This window comes from Xyrauchen texanus, chromosome 35, assembly GCF_025860055.1.
Source record: "Xyrauchen texanus isolate HMW12.3.18 chromosome 35, RBS_HiC_50CHRs, whole genome shotgun sequence".
Lineage (NCBI taxonomy): Eukaryota > Metazoa > Chordata > Actinopteri > Cypriniformes > Catostomidae > Xyrauchen > Xyrauchen texanus.
Genome location: NC_068310.1, coordinates 466,763 through 487,107, shown reverse-complemented (window position 1 = coordinate 487,107; position 20,345 = coordinate 466,763). Strand labels below are relative to the sequence as shown.

General features: G+C 39.4%; 4 pseudogenes; 3 read left to right on the top strand and 1 right to left on the bottom strand.

Annotated features, from left to right (window-relative positions):
• The first annotated feature begins 2,279 nt into the window (after positions 1 to 2,279).
• LOC127629400 (uncharacterized) lies at positions 2,280 to 2,398 on the top strand (annotated as a pseudogene).
• A 7,719-nt stretch (positions 2,399 to 10,117) lies between these two features.
• Positions 10,118 to 10,236, top strand: LOC127629393 (uncharacterized; annotated as a pseudogene).
• Positions 10,237 to 17,504: 7,268 nt separating this feature from the next.
• Positions 17,505 to 17,623, top strand: LOC127629331 (uncharacterized; annotated as a pseudogene).
• Positions 17,624 to 19,615: 1,992 nt separating this feature from the next.
• Positions 19,616 to 19,734, bottom strand: LOC127629359 (uncharacterized; annotated as a pseudogene).
• Between the last annotated feature and the right edge of the window lie 611 nt (positions 19,735 to 20,345).

The following is a 20,345-nucleotide window of genomic DNA, read 5'->3' as shown; positions in this document are numbered from 1 at the left end:
GACTACCCGTCGCTCTGCCAGAAGGAGTAATAAACACCATCATAAACACTAGAGCCCCTTCCACGAGAAGACTCTATGCGTCAAAATGGTCTGTGTTCTCAAAATGGTGCACCGACAGAGACCTGGACCCGCGGACATGTGGGGTGTCGTCGCTGCTCGTATTCCTACAAGAGCTGCTGGATAAGGGCAGATCCCCATCCACGCTCAAAGTGTATGTGGCGGCCGTTGCGGTGTTCGCTGAACCCCTGCACGGCCAGTCATGGGGTAAAAACGAGCTGGTCATCCGCTTCCTCAGGGGAGCTAGAAGGATGAACCCCCCGTGCCCCCCATCGGTTCCTATCTGGGATCTTTCTATAGTTCTCGAAACTATGAAAGCCCCCCCTTTCGAACCACTTCAATCCGTGGATTTGAAATACCTTTCACTCAAAACCGCTTTTCTGACTGCCCTGTCATCAGTCAAACGTGTGGGAGACCTTCACGCGCTGTCTGTCAGCGCTGCGTGTCTTGAGTTTGGACCAAGTGACTCCAAGGTCATTTTAAAGCCTAGACACGGCTATGTTCCCAAGGTGATCGGTACTCTTTTCAGAGCACAGGTCATTTCCCTATCGGCGCTACCAACACCCGATAGCGAACGCGACGCCAATCTCCTTTGCCCGGTCAGAGCACTGAGATTGTATACTGCGCGCTCCGCCGCTTCAGACGCTCTGAGCAGCTTTTCGTTTCGCTCGAGGGCGCACCAAAGGTCTCGCCGCCTGAAACAGACACTATCTAGATGGATAGTGGACGCTATTGCTGCTGCATACGCGTCAAAAGACCTGCCATGCCCGTTGGGCATTAGGGCTCACTCCACTAGAGGCATGGCATCCTTGTGGGCATGGTCCAGCGGGATTTCCATTCACGACATATGTGTGGCAGCGGGATGGACTTCCCCCTCCACCTTTGTCAGATTTTACAATATGGAAGTGCCCGCTCTGCAGGCAAAACTACTAGCGGTTTAATACGCTACAGCTCCCCTGGTGAGCTGCACTGATGGGTCACATTCCACACAGACCGGCACCGCCGCTCTGTCGTTCCCTTCCCACTATGTGCTTATGTATCACACAATCAATGACCCGCATTCTTGCCGGCCAAATATTATTTCCCCACTCATAAGGGCTCCCCCAGGTCCCCCCTTAATTCCCTGGGGCTCATACAATGGATGCTTGGCGCACACGGCGTTGACAATGGGTTCCCGTAGCGTAAGCTAGCTTACGCAATACGAGAGAACCTCTCGTAAGAGAACGTATCGGTTACCTAACGTAACCTCGGTTCTCTCTAGATGAGGGAACGAGTATTGCGTAGCCGGCCGTGCTCGCGCCACGAGCGACTTTTCGCTTGAGTCAATGAAAACCAGGGTTCCAGCCTACGAACTACGCTTATATGCACTCTAGTCACGCCCATTTTGGCGGGCTTTGATGCAGTGAGCGCGCGGACGCCTCTCATTGGATGCGAGTTCGCCCAAGCTCGTCTATAGGCTGCAGCAGTTGCCGCAGAGCAACCTATGAGCTCGCTAGATAGCCCGCTCAAGGTCTGCACCTGCCGCACTGCGTTGACAATGGATACAAAAATTAAGGATAATTTTTTGGCTTCAATATCTCAGAAAAGATTAATCTTTCCCGTAGCGTAAGCTAGCTTACGCAATACTCGTTCCCTCATCTAGAGAGAACCGATGATACGTTAGGTAACCGATACGTTTGATTGATTTTCTTTCATTTAGCTTTCTCTGTAGCAAAGGACAGCCTGCTCATTTATCTTGCCTCCTACAGAAAGCAGTAGAGGGTTTGTTTTTTTTTGCTCTTTCTTGACTGCAACATACAGAGTAGGAAAGAACAAACAAAGTGCAGTGCTTCCAAAATGTGGTGGACACATCCGAAAGAAAGCGTCCTGAGGTCATTTTTTAAGTAGAGAAGAGTTCTCTATGGTCACTGGATTATTATTATGTGTTAAGCATATAATTGTGCAGCTGAGTATGCCCTCTTTTAGCAAACCACATGGAAGCTATGACACAGGTATGCAGAAAAAGGTATTGTGGACGACTCCTGTGAAATTGAATGAATAGAGAGGAGGCACTTACCTTTTCAAAAATAGAAATAAATAAAAATAGACAATGTCTGAGAGGAAAGGGCCTGTTGTCTCTTTTTTAGAGCTGCAGTACAAGACATATTCTAATGATGGGAGAGCAGCATAAGGATGCGTGCAGTGCGCTTGCTTTAAATGGCCTGCTGGTAGCCGCAGCCCTCGCTTACGGCCATACCACCCTGTGCTGGCCCGAACTTGTCTGATCTTGGAAGCCAAACAGGGCTGGGCCTGGTTAGTACTTGGATGGGAGACTTCCTGGGAATACCAGGTGCTGTAAGATTTTGATTTTCCTTGTTTGTTTTAACTCATACACTCCCCCCTGGCTCAACTGGGATTTATTTATTTATTTATCCTTGGAAATTGGTTGTTTGATTGATTTTCTTTCATTTAGCTTTCTCTGTGGCAAAGGACAGCCTGCTCATTTATCTTACCTCCTACAGAAAGCAGTAGTGTGTTTTTTTTTTTTTTTGCTCTTTCTTGACTGCAACATACAGAGTTGGAAAGTACAAACAAAGTGCAGTGCTTCCAAAATTTGGTGGACACATCCGAAAGAAAGCGTCCTGAGGTCATTTTTTAAGTAGAGAAGCGTTCTCTTTGGCCACTGGATTATTATTATGTGTTAAGCATATAATTGTGCAGCTGAGTATGCCCTCTTTTAGCAAACCACATGGAAGCTATGACACAGGTATGCAGAAAAAGGTATTGTGGACGACTCCTGTGAAATTGAATGAATAGAGAGGAGGCACTTACCTTTTCAAAAAGAAAAATAAATAAAAATAGACAATGTCTGAGAGGAAAGGGCCTGTTGTCTCTTTTTTAGAGCTGCAGTACAAGACATATTTTAATGATGGGAGAGCGGCATAAGGATGCGTGCAATGCGCTTGCTTTAAATGGCCTGCTGGTAGCTGCAGCTGTTGCTTACGGCCATACCACCCTGTGCACCCCTGTGGGTTAGACCAGTTGGTACAGTCCAGGAAGTGTTTGGCTGCAGTAGGTGAGAGAGGCTCACCAAACGTTTTTTTGTGTTTTTTTTACGCTTAAATAAGTCTTTATCTCTATTAGTGGTTAGTTTTTTTTTGTTTAAGTTCTTCCTCCCAGCAGCTTGCGCTGTTGGGGGGGAACTTCAGTATTTTTTTGCACTTTTTTTTGTGTGTTTTTTTGTCTTTGTTTTCTTTTGTTTATAATGGATGGATCCACGGTGACGGACATGGCAATGGCGGAGGAAATACGGCGTGGGAATTACAATGGACTGGCTAAAAGACAACGAGATGGCAAAAAAAAGGATAATGAAAGAAGAAAAGAGAGTGTGAAAAGAGTGTACTCGAAGGAAGCGACGGTGACAGTGGAAGTGGGACAATTGAAAGATGTGAGGGAGGTAGACATTATTAATGCAGTGGCGGAGCCGATTGGTGAAGGACGGATACTAGCGGGTAGACCCAAACAAACTAAGGAGTATGAGGTGACGCTGGAACATGAAGAAGACACAGAGATGTTAATGGATGGGCTGACAATTAATGGAATTAACTTAGAGGTAAGGAGAGTACAAAACCGAGATTACATTGTCTCCTTCATGCATCTGCCTGTCTACATGGCTGATGAGGAGATTATTGATAAACTGGAAGGATGGGGAGTCTTCCCAATATCGAAAATAAAAAGACTAGTGTATCCGGGCACCAACATTGAGGATGGAACAAGGTTTGTCAGAACACGTTTCCCAAAAGAAGTTGCCTCCCTCCCATACAGTAAAAGAATGGAAATGGCAGAGGGCCCACAATATTTCCGGGTGATGCACAGCCACCAGGTGAAGACCTGTCGGCTGTGAATGAGCCCGGACCATGTGGTGAAGGATTGCCCGGAGTTCAAATGTTTTAAGTGTGAGGAGAGGGGGCACTTCGCGAGAGACTGCAATGCAGTAAGGAGCCTGGATTGTAATTTGTTTTTAAATAAGTGTGAGTGTGGGATGGGGAATGAGGAGGAGGAGGATAAACAGCAAGTGGACGAGCAGATGCATGAACGAGACAATGTGCAATGGGAAGAAGAAAAAATACAAGAGGGCGAATCAACAGCGACCAAGGACACATGAAAAAGAACATAATGATCAAGAGGAACAATCACAACAGAAAGAGGGAACTTGGACTCAGATGGTTTTAACGGAAAATGTGCAAAGTGCTTTGGAAGATGGGGAACAAAATGATCAAGGGAATAATGGACTGATGGATATACAACAAGATGGAGTTGTAATAGATTTCGATGAACAACCGGTTAGAATGGAAAGTGAAGAGAAGGAACAAAAGGAAGACAAACAAGCGAAATCATCGAAAAGAAGAAGGCCAATAAAGGTAACACCAAATTTAGACACTGCCAGGAAAAAAGTAATTAAAAAAGACTCTATGGAGACTGGGAATAAGTTTGATGTGCTAAAGGACTTGAAGGAGATGGACTAAGATGATGGATCTTATCAACATTCTTATATGTTTTATGCTGTTAAGAATTGTTAATTTTAATGCCAGAGGACTTTTAGATATAAGAAAATTTGACAAAATGAAGGAAATGTGCAAAAGTGAAGATGTGATTTTTTTACAAGAGACTAACTGGAGGGAAAGTTTTATGACAGAAATAATGAAAAGGTGGAATGGAGAGATCTTATATAATAATGGGGATGATAGGTATGGCAGAGGTGTAGCGGTTTTAATAAATGAAAACAGTGGTGTAACATGTAAGAAAATATACAATGATGAAGAAGGGAAATGCATGGCTGAAGAAATGGTCTTTGAAGGAAAAGCAATAGTTGTGTTTAATGTTCATGCGCCAAACGAAGAGAATGAAAAGAAAGAGTTTTTTAGTGTTTTAAGAGAATTTTTAAAGGAATACAGAGAAGTTATTATGATGGGTGATTTTAATACTGTTTTTAGCAAAATTGAAATGGGTGACGGAATGGTTTTTAGAAATGACAAAGGAAGAAAAGAGTTGGAATTATAAATAGAAGAAAACAACATGATTGATATATGGCGAGAAAGAAATGGAAAAATTAGAGAATATTCAAGGAGGCAATTAGTGGGGAATTTTATGTGCAAAACAAGAATTGATTTTATATTATGTGCAAGAAACGTGGAAGGTTTTATTGGTAGTATTAAATATGAGGAATCAAGCTTAAGTGATCACAAACCAATTTTTATACAAATAGACTGGATTTCTGTGAAAAGAGGGCTGGGAGTTTGGATTTTAAATACAGAGATTTTAAAGAATGAAGGTTATGTTTTGAGTGTTAAAGAAATTATTGAAACAGAAAAGAAGAACGAAATGTACATTGAAGATAAAAGAATATGGTGGGAAAATACTAAATATTTAGTTAAAAAGTTTACAATAAAGTACTGCAAGTTAATACAGAAAAGCAAGAGAAACAAGGAGAGAGAAACAAGGGAAAAATTGAAAAAGAAGTAAATGAGAATGGGGAGATATACAAAAAATAAAAGAACTAGAGGGAATATTGAAAGAAATGGAAGAGGAAAAATATGAGGGAGCAAGACTAAGAAGTAAGGCAAAATACACAGTGGAGGGCTGAAAAATTTACAAAGTTTTTCTTTAATCTAGAAAAAAGTAGAGGGAAAGCGAAAATGATAAAAGAAATAAGAGGAAATAATGGAGTAGTTGTAGAAACAAACGAGGAAATTCTCAAAGAAATAAAAGCATACTATGAGAATTTGTTTAGTGCAGAGGGAGTGAAAGAAGAAGAGAAACTGGAGTTATTGAAAGAAATAAAAACAACAGTTGGGGAACAAGACAAAAAAGAGTGTGATAGAGAGATAAGTGAAGAAGAGATAAAAAGAGCAATAAGTGATCTAAACAAAAAGAAAAGTCCAGGTATAGATGGTTTGGGGAGTGAATTTTATATAGTTTTAAAAGATTTTTTAGCTAGCATTTTAAAAGAAGTATATGCGGATATTTTTAACAAAGGAGAACTGAACCAAAGAATGGGAATGGGTTTAATGAAATTGATATACAAGCGAAAAGGAGAGAAGATAGATTTGAAGAATTACAGACCAATTACGATGTTGAATACTGACTTAAAGGTTTTGTCGAAAATTTTAGCCAACAGATTGAGGGAAGTAATGCCGAATATAATTAAAACCAACCAAGTGTACGGAGTGAAAGGAAGAGACATAGCAGATACAACAATAAGTATAAAAGATACGATAAGATACATACATGACGAACAAAGAAGGGTATATAATTAGTTTAGATTTCGAAAAAGCGTTTGACAGAGTGGAACATGATTTTTTATTTGGTATTTTAAAAAGTTTTGGTTTTGGAGGAAATTTTATTAAATGGATAAAAATTTTATACAAAGGAGCAGTAACAAAAATTTAATGTAATGGCTTTTTAACACAGTGTTTTAAAGTTACTAGATCAATAAGGCAAGGATGTCCACTCTCAGCTCTTTTATATTCTTTAGTTTCCGAACCACTAGGTCTGGCCATAAAACAAGAAAAGGGAATTAAGGGAATAAGTGTTGAGGGAGAAAAGAACAAAATATTTCAGTATGCAGATGATACTACAGTGATAGTAAAGGATCTAGAGAGTGTTAAAAAAGCAATGAGAATCGTGGAGATGTCTTGTAAGGGATCAGGAGCTAAAGTAAATGGAGAAAAAACAGTGTATATGAGATTTGGAGGGGCAAAAGATTTAACAAATAGCTTTGCTTTTAAGGAAACAAAAGAAATAAAGATTTTAGGTGTTTTAATGGGAATGGATGAAAAGAAGGTAGGAGAAACAATGTGGGAAGAATTATTAGGGGGTATTGAAAGAAGGATGAATTTTTGGAAACTGAGAACTTTAACTTTGAAAGGGAAGGTCTTAATTCTGAATGTTTTAATGGTTTCAAAATTATGGTATGTTTTATATGTGTCACCTATGCCATTGTGGGCAGAAAAAAGGCTGAAAATTTTTTTTTTAGATTTTTTATGGGAAGGGAAGCCAGCACGAATTGCATACAACACACTAATAGGAGCAGTGGAGAAGGGAGGTTTGGGCTTAATGGATTTTGAACAAAGGAAGAACAGTCTAAGAGTAAAAATAACACAAAAGTACTTAGACGAAGAAAACAAAACGGCATGGAAAAAGATGATGGAATATTTTTTAAGTAAATGTGGGGTTTTTAGTCTAGGGGATAATATACTGTGGATGAGAACAAAGAAATGGATGACAGAGGGGTTCCCAGATTTTTACAAGGAACTGATGAGCGCCTGGGGTAAATTTTTAAGTAATGTACATTTTAATCCACAAGGTAGAGAGAACATTTTAAATCAGCCTTTATTCTTAAACAACGGCATATTAAATCAAGGAAAGGAGATATTTGTTAAGAAGTGGTGGGTGCTGGGAATTAAAAAAGTAAGAGAAGTGTTATATGAGTTTAAAGACGTTTTTTTGCCAGTACAATATTGTTACGACCCCCCGAACTAGTCTAGGGTTTCGGGAGTCCAACATTTAGATGTGACAATAAAGAGGTATATATATAAGCCATGGTTTGTACAAAAGACCCAAGAATCCAACTCACTGTGCAAAAAAACCAACACCTTTATTCAGTATAACAAGGTCAATGGCAAAAGTGAAGTGAACCAATCTATGACAAATATAGATTAATAGATAGATATATGATGGGATACAGAATTTCTGTAAGATAAGTTGGTCATCACAAACCTCTGACCCTCACTAAGAAAATAAAGAAGAAAACAAATAAACTTCAGCGTCCAAGATGCCCTACCTAATCTCCACTAACTATCAGAAAACAAAAATACAGGGAATGGCACTCGCCCCTAACCTAGTGTATGTAAACAAAACGAAAACCCCTGCGTGTTGCAGTGTATGTCACGTGACACGCTTACCTGTCTATCTCTCTATCCGCACTAGTAACCTTCAGCGGTCTGCTGTATAACAAGTTACATAAAAACCAGAGAATCGAACACAGGAAGAGTTAACTCATACATTAATTCATCATCACACAGATCGAACGGGAACCACAGTCTTAACAGGGTATACAAAATCGCAAACAGAAAGCTGCGTGGTCTGAGTCTCAACGAACTGAGCTGCCATTGAAACATCAGCGTGCCCTCTTATTACCCCGGTGGCCTGTTCCCATTGGCGACAGCGAGAAGGGATGATGTCAACACTAACGATGATTGACAGGTCACTTGGCCAATCACGGGTGCCTGCAAAGCGAAAGTAACCGAGAGAGCGGGAAGAGAAACACAAAGGAACCCACACACAATACAGGAACGTAACAAATATATTGTAGATGTAATGGAGGAGGCAAAGGAGGATTTTAGCAGACAGGAGATAATAAACAAATATGAAATAATCCAAAAGGCAATACCCAAAGACTGGATAAAAAGAATTGAAAGCATGGAAGTGGGGAAAAATGGGAAAGAAGTGTATGTGAAGGTGGGAGAAAAATTGTATGGCTTTAAAACATGTACGGTGAGGATGTTTTATGGTTTTTTTAGAGATAGTGTTTTTAAAGAGCCGATTGTAAATGGATACTGGGTGCAGAAATTCAAAGATTTAAGAGAAGAGTGTATATACAGAAACATGATGGGGATGTGTGTGGAAACAAAATTGGGATGTTTGGAGTATTTTATAAGACATAAAGTGGTTTTTACGGAGGCTATTCTAAACAAAATAGGAATTGAACAAAACGCTTTGTGTAAAGTGTGCCAGGAAAAGGAAGAGTGGATTTTAAATATGTTTTATACTGTAAAGAATTGGAGGAATTCTTAAGGAAATGTAAAGTTTTAATTAAAGATTTGACTGAGGAATGGGATGAAAGTGTAATGGAATGGAACAGAGTGGTGATGTTTGGTTGGGAAAAAAGTGTCAAAACAAAAAATGTATTAATCTGTGTGTAATGTTAATGAAAAGTGCAATATGGGAGAGAAGAACTGTGGCTAAAAAAGAAAAAATCGTATTGGATGTTTGGACTGTGTTTAAAAGGAAAACAGAATTATATATTGAAAGATTGTATGTGCATTTTAAAGATGAAAATATGTTGAATGCTTTTTATGATGTTTTTACCCCAAATGTTTGTTGTGTTCTAAAAGATTTAATGTGGAAGCTGCCGGGAAGTGAAAGAGACTTTTAAAACTTTTTATTTATTTATTTATTTATTTATTTTTAAATGTATGTAAAATGAAGATATGATGTTTGCAGAAGAAAATCTGTTTTTTATTGTATCGTATCTATTAAATAAAAAACAAAAAAAAAAAAAATAAAAAAAATGCAGGTCCTAACTCGTCTGATCTTGGAAGCCAAACAGGGCTGGGCCTGGTTAGTACTTGGATGGGAGACTTCCTGGCAATACCAGGTGCTGTAAGATTTTGCTTTTCCTTGTTTGCTTTAACTCATACACTCCCCCCTGGCTCAACTGGGATTTATTTATTTATCCTTGGAAATTGGTTGTTTGATTGATTTTCTTTCATTTAGCTTTCTCTGTGGCAAAGGACAGCCTGCTCATTTATCTTGCCTCCTACAGAAAGCAGTAAAGGGTTTTTTTTTTTGTGCTCTTTCTTGACTGCAACATACAGAGTAGGAAAGTACAAACAAAGTGCAGTGCTTCCAAAATTTTGTGGACACATCCGAAAGAAAGCATCCTGAGGTCATTTTTTAAGTAGAGAAGAGTTTTCTTTGGCCACTGGATTATTATTATGTGTTAAGCATAGAATTGTGCAGCTGAGTATGCCCTCTTTTAGCAAACCACATGGAAGCTATGACACAGGTATGCAGAAAAAGGTATTGTGGACGACTCCTGTGAAATTGAATGAATAGAGAGGAGGCACTTACCTTGTCAAAAAGAGAAATAAATAAAAATAGACAATGTCTGAGAGGAAAGGGCCTGTTGTCTCTTTTTTAGAGCTGCAGTACAAGACATATTTTAATGATGGGAGTGCAGCGTAAGGATGCGTGCAGTGCGCTTGCTTTAAATGGCCTGCTGGTAGCCGCAACTCTCGCTTACGGCCATACCAACCTGTGTAGGCCTGAACTCGTCTGATCTCGGAAGCCAAGCAGCGCTGGGCCTGGTTAGTACTTGGATTGGAGACTTCCTGGGAATACCAGGTGCTGTAAGCCTTTGCTTCTCCTGGATTGGTTTAACTAATACACAGCTGAGTTTTTTTTTTTATTCTTTTTTTTTTTATTATTCATTCATCCTTAGAAAATAGACCCCCAATCTATTTCCTTCATTTTGCCTTTGTGGCAAATGACAGCCTGGTCCTTTTTCTTGCCTCCTCCAGGGGTCAGTGCTGGTTTTATTTTTTGGCTGCCTCTTGACAGCAACACACAGAGAAGGAAAGTTCGAACAAAGTGCTTTGCTGCCGCAAAATGAGTTGCACATTTCCCATAGAATGTGTCCAGAGGACTTTCTTTGAGTGGGGAAGGGTTTGCGTTGGCCCAGTGGCTTATTGCCGTGCGTGGCCCATTGCCCACGCTGAGTCCTCCCTCTTTTAGCAACCAACGTGCTAGCTATGGTACAGGTAAGCAGGAAAAGGTAGTGTGTCCAGCTCCAATGTAATTGAATGTGGAGACAGGAGGCACTTCACTTTGGTTGTTCTTTTGTTTAGTTTTGTTTTTTGTTTGAAATGTTTAGTTTGTTTAAATGCCCATTTTTCAGGACAGGATCTGTTTGTCCAATGTATTTTCTCCTTCTGAAACGACACACCAAGACATGTGTCAAGGAGGAAGGCCCAGGCAGTGGGCTTTCTTTAAATAGCCCTCTGTTCACAGCATCTTTCTCTTATGGCCATACCACCCTGAGCGCGCTAGTGAGCAACAGGAAGTGAGTTGGCAGCGTGTGGAGAGTGTTTCTCTGGAAGAGCTGAGTATCTTATTCTTTTCTTTCTTCTTTTTGGTTTTTCTCTTTTCTGTCTGGAAAACATCCTCTTAAAAAAAGGAGTGTTTATCTATAAAGCTATTTAATCCCCAAACGGCTTTTTGCTGTTTGGGGATAAAGGCTTCTGGCTGAAAAGTGGAAAACAACAACATGGACAAAGAAGGAGGAATGGACAAGCAGAAGGTGAGAGAGAATGGTGGTGAGGATGGACAAAGAAGGAATTATGAGAAGCATCTGACAGTGCTGGTGGAGATGGAGGGAGAAGACAGAATTACTATGATGGAACTTCTGAAGAAAGTGAGAGAGGAATGTGGAGTGGTGATCGTATGCAGGTATAAAACTCAGAGGGAGTATGAACTAACAATGGAGGAGGAGAAAGGAAAGGAGAAAATATTGGATGGATTAAAGATAAGAAATAGTAGAATTATGGTGAAAGAAATAAACAGCACTGAGTTGATAGTTTCATTCCTGGGTCTGCCAACGTACATCCAGGATGAGACAATAATGAGAAAGCTGACAGAATGGGGAGTGACGGCAGTCTCAAGAATTAAAAGGAGAATGTGGCCTGGGACGGATATTGCTGACGGAACAAGATTCTTAAAAGTCAAGTTTACAGATACAGTAAATCATTGCCATACTCTACAAAGTTTGAGACGATGGGAGGAATGGAACACTTCAGAGTCATACACGACAGACAGCTGAAGGTGTGCCGCTTGTGCATTCAACCAGGGCACATAGTAAGAGACTGCCCAAGCTTCATGTGCTTCAAGTGCAACAAGCAAGGACACTATGCACGAGAATGTATGGAGGGGTTCTGTAAAGAGTGTGAAATGAGGCATGGTTTGTGTGTGTGTGAAACGCCAGAGGAGATGAGAGGAGAGAATACCGAAGGGAAGTCATCGGACCTTTACGAATTGGATGAGGGGGAGGAGAGCGAGGAAGAGGAATATGCAGCGACAGGGGAAGAGGGAGATGTAGCGACAGGAGAAGAGGTGAGAAGGGACACCTGTAGTGAAAAAGAAGGAACAGCAGAGTCGATAGATTCTGAGAGAGAGAGTGGCCAAGAAGGGGCGGTCACGGGGCTATGGCAGAGAGAGAGAGGAGGAAAAAAGAAAGAGGGGAAAACTGAAACAGGTGAAGAGTTAAGTCTAAGAGCTGGAAAAGTGAAAATATCGAAGGAACGGGAGAATGAAGAAGGAGAGACGCTAAAAGGGGACAGAGAAAGTCAAGGTACAAAAAGTATGGAGGAGAAGGATGAAGGAGGGGGAAGACAGAAGGAGGAGCCAAAGAACCCAGTGATTAATGTGTGGGAGGAAATGGACACAAGTGAGGAAAAGAGCATAAAGAAGAAAAGAAAGATTAAAGGGACGGAGGAGCATACTGCAAAAAAGTAAGAGACTGCATTTAATGATATGAGTTTGAGACTATTTAAAACTATAATATATGTTATGTGTGGCATTATGAACATTGCCTGCTTGAATAGCAACGGGCTAAGAGAAATTAATAAGTTTGAGAAGGTGAAAGGAATGCTTAAAGCAGACATAATTTGTTTACAAGAGACGCGTTGGTCAGAAGATGTAATGAGCAATATAAAAAAGTTGTGGGAAGATGATATTTTTGTTAGCCATGGTAATCCAAGAGCTAGTGGAGTGGCGATATTGATAAAGAGGGAAGGAGTGCATAATGCAAAGCAAATATATAAGGACAGTAAAGGGAGATTGTTGGTAATAGAATTTATGTTTAACAATGAACTATTCAGGCTGATAAATATTTATGCACCTAACGTAGAAACTGAAAGAAAAGAAATTTTCAAAGAAATGAAGCCATTCTGTAAAGGGAAATGTATAGTGGTTGGAGATTTCAATGTGTGGTGCACAAGATTAGATGCTTCAAGCTGTGCGAACTTTAAATCTGATGTGTCTAGGAATTACCTAAGTGAAGTGATGCAAAGTGAAAATATGGTTGATGCTTGGAGAGAAGAAAATCCTTATAAAAGAGAGTTTTCTAGAAGGCAAATGGTGATGGGAAATTTGAAGCAAAGCCGAATAGACTTATGCTTAATTAAGAGGGAAATGTTGGAATATGTGAAAAATGTGAAATATAAGTTTATAGGAATAAGTGACCATGCTGCTATGACAGTAAAGGTCGGTGTGAATGTGGAAGGGAGAGGTGGGGGACTGTGGTGTTTGAATGCATCTCTGTTAAAAGAAAAGGCATACAAAGAAAATATCAGAAAATGTATAAGGTATGAAATGGAAAATCCAATGTTTAATGAAAATGTGTGTGAATGGTGGGAAAAAATGAAAGGGAAAATTAAAAAAGGAGTATTAGATACTCAAAGCAAAGGGATTTTATGAGAAGGAGCAAAGTAGAAGAAATGGAAAATGCATTGAAGAAAGAAGCAGAGAAAATAGAGAGTGATCCTAAGAATGGAAAAGAAGGTTTCTTGCAGATTAAAGCAGAAATAGAGGAATACGAAAAAGAAAAAAGCAAGGGTGCATTAATAAGGAGTAGGGCACAGTATGCACTGGAAGGAGAAAGGAGTACAAAATTCTTTCTGAATTTAGAAAAAAAGAGCAGAGGATAAATCATATTGTAGAGCTGGAAAATGGGAAAGGGGAAAAAGTAACTGATTATGTGGAGATAATAAAAGCAGTGGAGTCGTTTTATAAGGAATTATTTAAGAAAGAAGGTGTAAAACAGGAGTGTGTGGATGAAGTTCTAAATACTATAAGTGCTAGGTTAAATGAGGATTATAAGAATATGTGTGAAAGAGATATAGGTATTGAAGAAATAAAAGAAGCAATAAAGCAAACAAAAATGAACAAAAGCCCGGGAGCACATGGTGTAACACATGAGTTCTATAAGACTTTTGTTGATACTGTAGCACCAATTTTGTGGAAGTTGTATAGGAGTATGGAAGGGAGAGGGGAAATGCCAGAATCAATGGGTTTAGGAGTAATTACCATCTTGTACAAAAATAGAGGAAGTCCACTCAAGTTGGAAAATTATAGACCGTTAAGTCTGTTAAACACAGACTATAAAATCCTAACAAAAGTATTAGCCAACAGAATAAAAAAGGTAGTAGAGACAATAATATCACCGAATCAAGCATACAGCATAATGGGAAGCGATATCACAGACACAATCGGTACAATAAGGGATGTAGTAGAAAGTATGGGAAAGGATGGGAGGGGGGTTTGGTTTTATCTATGGATTTAAATAAGGCGTTTGATAGGGTAGAGCACAGCTTTATGGAGCAAGTAATGAGAAGATTTGGATTTGGGGAAAGGATTCTAAGATGGATAAAACTAGTACATGACAATTCAAAGAGCTGTGTGAAGATTAATGGGGTTTTAACTGAAGCCTTTCCTTTAGAGAGGTCAGTTAGGCAAGGATGTCCGTTGTCGGCATTGCTATACTCAATAACAGCAGAACCTTTGGCAACACTAATCAAAGGAGGTAAAGAGATAAGAGGAATTAAAATACCATATGGGGGAGTGAGCATAATTCATCAGTATGCAGACGATACCACATTTACAGTCAAGAACATAGAGAGTATAAATAGAATAAGAAAACATATGGAAACATACGGGAAAGCGTCTGGTGCAAAAATAAATGCAGATAAATCAGAAATAATGAGTATAGGAGGTGTGGATATAGAAGAGGGAGATACTCCATTTAAAATAACGAAAGAGTATGTGAAGATTCTAGGTGTGAACATAGGAACAAATGCAAAAGAAGCTAGAGATGCTACATGGACAGGAATATTGAATAAAATAAAACAAGTCTTACAATCATGGAGATTAAGGGAATTGAGGTTAAGAGGCAAGGTAGTAGTAGCTAACTCATTATTGCTCACCAAATGCAACCATGTGATGGGTGTAATAGACTTACCCAATTGGGTGTTAAATGGAATGAAAGAGACTGTGAATATTTTTTTGTGGGGAGGGAAAGGAGTTAAAATATCAGCAAAAACACTAATAGCAGATTATAAGGAGGGGGGCCTGAAATTGGTTGACTTAGAAGTTAAAAGAAAGGCAATAAGAGTGAAAATAATAAAAAAAATACTTATATGATAAAGTAGAATATGGATGGAAGGGTTATATGAGAAAGTATTTAGATAAAAGTAGTGGATGTGGTGAGGAAGGATTGTTTATGGCCTTTAAAAAACCAATGATTGAAAATGTGCCATTATTTTATCAGGAGGTATTTAGCACATGGGCTGAATTTATATTAAACGTGGGATATGAATGTGAGAATATAAATCAAGTGCATCATCAGCCAATATTCTTGAATCCAAAAATAAGGCTAGGAGGGAAAATGCTTTATAATAGGCTGTTTATGAGAGCGGGTGTAAGAAAAGTAAAAGATATGGCATATGAATATGTGAGGAGGGTTCCTACCAAATAGGGCCATATATGACTGTGTGGTAGGATGGGATGATGAGATTGAACAATCAAAAGTGGACCGTGAATGTGAAAACATCAAAACAAGTCTGCCTGAGGGGTGGGTGGAAAGGATAGAGCGAGAGACTGTTAAAGTGGGAAATTGGGGAATACCGGAAATGTATATCATGGAAAATAAGAATAAGAAGTATGTATATGAGATAAATGTGAAAATGATATATAAGATATTGGTGAAAAAGGAAATCAAAGTGCCAGCATCAGAGGCTGTATGGCCAAAACTATTCCCGGATTTGAATGTGAAGAAAATTTGGGAAAACTTAAATGTGAAATATAATGGACTGGAGTGTGAGAACCTGGATTTTAAACTAAGACATAATAGGATATACACGAAGGTGGTAATCCATCAAATCAACAATAATGTAAATAGAGAATGTGACACGTGTGAAACAGAACCAGAAACTCTGATGCATATATTCTTCGAATGTAAAGAGCTGGAAATATTCCATGAAAAAATGAAAAAGTTGATCAAGGATGGAATGGGAAAAGATGTAACAGGGAATGAATGGAAAAAACTGTTTTTATTTGGTGAATGGGTGAATTACAAGGACAAGAGGGTTAATCTGTGGAATTTTATTTTAAGTCATGCAAGATATGCAATATGGGTGAGGAGGAATCTGGCATACTATGAAAAGAGGAAAGTAGATGTAATTGAGATATTCAGAACTGTCGTAAGGAAAAATGTGTATCTCATGTGGAAATATTTGAGAAAAGAGGAATTTGAAGAGGCATTTGTGGAAGGATGTGGGATTATAACTATAGAAAAAGGAGAAGGATTAAGATTGAAATTTTGAAAAGAGGAAATGAGTATGAAATGATGGTACATGTTGAAAAGTTAAGAAATTATTTTGAAATATGAGGATTAAAGAAAATGACCAGTGTATGTTGTGTAAGGCTAAATGATAATGAAGATGGAGCTGCTGTGGGGATATAAGGGTTGGATCTATAAATATGTGTTGTAAACAAAATTTTGTAACCTTTTGATAATAAAAAAAAAAAAAAAAAAAAAAAAACTCATCTGATCTTGGAAGCCAAACAGGGCTGGGCCTGGTTAGCACTTGGATGGGAGACTTCCTGGGAATACCAGGTGCTGTAAGATTTTGCTTTTCCTTGTTTGCTTTAACTCATATACTCCCCCCCTGGCTCATCTGGGATTTATTTATTTATCCTTGGAAATTGGTTGTTTGATTGATTTTCTTTCATTTAGCTTTCTCTGTGGCAAAGGACAGCCTGCTCATTTATCTTGCCTCCTACAGAAAGCAGTAGAGGGTTTTTTTTTTTGCTCTTTCTTGACTGCAACATGTGACTTAGAAGTTAAAAGAAAGGCAATAAGAGTGAAAATAATAAAAAAATACTTATATGATAAAGTAGAATATGGATGGAAGGGTTATATGAGAAAGTATTTAGATAAAAGTAGTGGATGTGGTGAGGAAGGATTGTTTATGGCCTTAAAAAACCAATGATTGAAAATGTGACATTATTTTATCAGGAGGTATTTAGCACATGGGCTGAATTTATATTAAATTTATATTATATTTATAGAAAAAGGAGAAGGATTAAGATTGAAATTTTGAAAAGAGGAAATGAGTATGAAATGATGGTACTTGACTGCAACATACAGAGTAGGAAAGTACAAACAAAGTGGAGTGCTTCCAAAATTTGGTGGACACATCCGAAAGAAAGCGTCCTGAGGTCATTTTCTAAGTAGAGAAGAGTTTCTTTGGCCACTGGATTATTATTATGTGTTAAGCATATAATTGTGCAGCTGAGTATGCCCTCTTTTAGCAAACCACATGGAAGCTATGACACAGGAATGCAGAAAAAGGTATTGTGGATGACTCCTGTGAAATTGAATGAATAGAGAGGAGGCACTTACCTTTTCAAAAAGAGAAATAAATAAAAATAGACAATGTCTGAGAGGAAAGGGCCTGTTGTCTCTTTTTTAGAGCTGCAGTACAAGACATATTTTAATGATGGGAGAGCAGCATAAGGATGCGTGCAGTGCGCTTGCTTTAAATGGCCTGCTGGTAGCCGCAGCACTTGCTTACGGCCATACCACCCTATGCAGGCCTGAACTCGTCTGATCTTGGAAGCCAAACAGGGCTGGGCTTGGTTAGTACTTGGATGGGAGACTTCCTGGGAATACCAGGTGCTGTAAGATTTTGCTTTTCCTTGTTTGTTTTTAATTCATACACTCCCCCCTGGCTCAACTGGGATTTATTTATTTATCCTTGGAAATTGGTTGTTTGATTGATTTTCTTTCATTTAGCTTTCTCTGTGGCAAAGGACAGCCTGCTCATTTATCTTGCATCCTACAGAAAGCAGTAGAGGTTTTTTTTTTTGCTCTTTCTTGACTGCAACATACAGAGTAGGAAAGTACAAACAAAGTGCAGTGCTTCCAAAATTTGGTGGACACATCCAAAAGAAAGCGTCCTGAGGTCATTTTTTAATTAGAGAAGAGTTTTCTTTGGCCACTGGATTATTATTATGTGTTAAGCATATAATTGTGCAGCTGAGTATGCCCTCTTTTAGCAAACCACATGGATGCTATGACACAGGTATGCAGAAAAATGTATTGTGGACGACTCCTGTGAAATTGAATGAATAGAGAGGAGGCACTTACCTTTTCAAAAAGAGAAATAAATAAAAATAGACAATGTCTGAGAGGAAAGGGCCTGTTGTCTCTTTTTTAGAGCTGCAGTACAAGACATATTTTAATGATGGGAGAGCAGCATAAGGATGCGTGCAGTGCGCTTGCTTTAAATGGCCTGCTGGTAGCCGCAGCACTCGCTTACGGCCATACCACCCTGTGCATGCCCGAACTCGTCTGATCTCCTCATCAATAATCTCATCAGCCATGTAGACAAGCAGATGCATGAAGGAGACAATGTACTCTCGGTTTTGCAGTCTCCTTACCTTTAAGTTAATTCCATTAATTGTCAGCCATCCATTAACATCTCTGTGTCTTCTTCATGTTCCAGCGTCACCTCGTACTCCTCAGTTTGTTTGGGTCTGACCGCTAGTATCCTTCCTTCACCACTCCACTCCGCCACTGCATTAATAATGTCTACCGCCCTCACATCTTTCAATTGTCCTACTTCCACTGTCTCCGTCGCTTCCTTCGAGTACACTCTTTTCACACTATCTTTTCTTCTTTCATTATTCTTATCTTTGCCATCTCGTTGTCTTTTAGCCAGTCCATTGTCATTCCCACGCCGTATTTCCTCCGCCATTTCCATGTCAGTCACCGTGGATCCATCCATTATAAACAAGAGAAAACAAAGACAAAAAAAAACACAAAAAAGCGCAAAAAATACTGAAGTTCCCCCCCAACAGCGCAAGCTGCTGGGAGGAAGAACTTAAACAAAAAAACTAACGACTAATAGAGATAAAGACTTATTTAAGCGCAAAAAAAACACAAAAAAATTTTGGTGAGCCTCTCTCACCTACTGCAGCCAAACACTTCCTGGACTGTACCAACTGGTCTAACCCACAGGGGTGCTCAGGTGGTATGGCCGTAAGCGAGTGCTGCGGCTACCAGCGGGCCATTTAAAGCAAGCGCACTGCACGCATCCTTATGCTGCTCTCCCATCATTAAAATATGTCTTGAACTGCAGCTCTAAAAAAGAGACAACAGGACCTTTCCTCTCAGACATTGTCTATTTTTATTTATTTCTCTTTTTGAAAAGGTAAGTGCCTCCTCTCTATTCATTCAATTTCACAGGAGTCGTCCACAATACCTTTTTCTGCATACCTGTGTCATAGCTTCCATGTGGTTTGCTAAAAGAGGGCATACTCAGCTGCACAATTATATGCTTAACACATAATAATAATCCAGTGGCCAAAGAAAACTCTTCTCTACTTAAAAAAATGACCTCAGGACGCTTTCTTTCGGATGTGTCCACCAAATTTTGGAAGCACTGCACTTTGTTTGTACTTTCCTACTCTGTATGTTGCAGTCAAGAAAGAGCAAAAAAGAAAAAACCCTCTACTGCTTTCTGTAGGAGGCAAGATAAATGAGCAGGCTGTCCTTTGCCACAGAGAAAGCGAAATGAAAGAAAATCAATCAAACAACCAATTTCCAAGGATAAATAAATAAATCCCAGTTGAGCCTGGGGGAGTGTATGAGTTAAAACAAACAAGGAAAAGGAAAATCTTACAGCACCTGGTATTCCCAGGAAGTCTCCCAACCAAGTACTAATCAGGCCCAGCCCTGTTTGGCTTCCGAGATCAGACGAGTTCGGGCCTGCACAGGGTGGTATGGCCGTAAGCGAGTGCTGCGGCTACCAGCAGGCCATTTAAAGCAAGCGCACTGCACGCATCCTTATGCTGCTCTCCCATCATTAAAATATGTCTTGTACTGCAGCTCTAAAAAAGAGACCACAGGCCCTTTCCTCTCAGACATTGTCTATTTTTATTTATTTCTCTTTTTGAAAAGGTAAGTGCCTCCTCTCTATTCATTCAATTTCACAGGAGTCGTCCACAATACCTTTTTCTGCATACCTGTGTCATAGCTTCCATGTGGTTTGCTAAAAGAGGGCATACTCAGCTGCACACCTGTGTCATACCGTGGGGAGTATGATCATCATTAAACCTGCAGACAAGGGCAGTGCGATAGTCATATGGGACTGAGCCAATATTTATGGGAGGGATATAGACAATTGAATGACCCAAAATATTACCAGAAATTGGATAGACCCATTTTTTTAGACACTGTACCTATGGTCAAAAATATAGCCCAAACCCTATATCAGAAAAAACACATCAACGCAAAACAAAAGTCCTACCTATTGGGTAACGCGGAACCTAGAAGCAGGAGTTTCTACATGCTCCCCAAAATACACAAAGACCCAACCAAATGGAGCAAACCTCACGAAATTCCC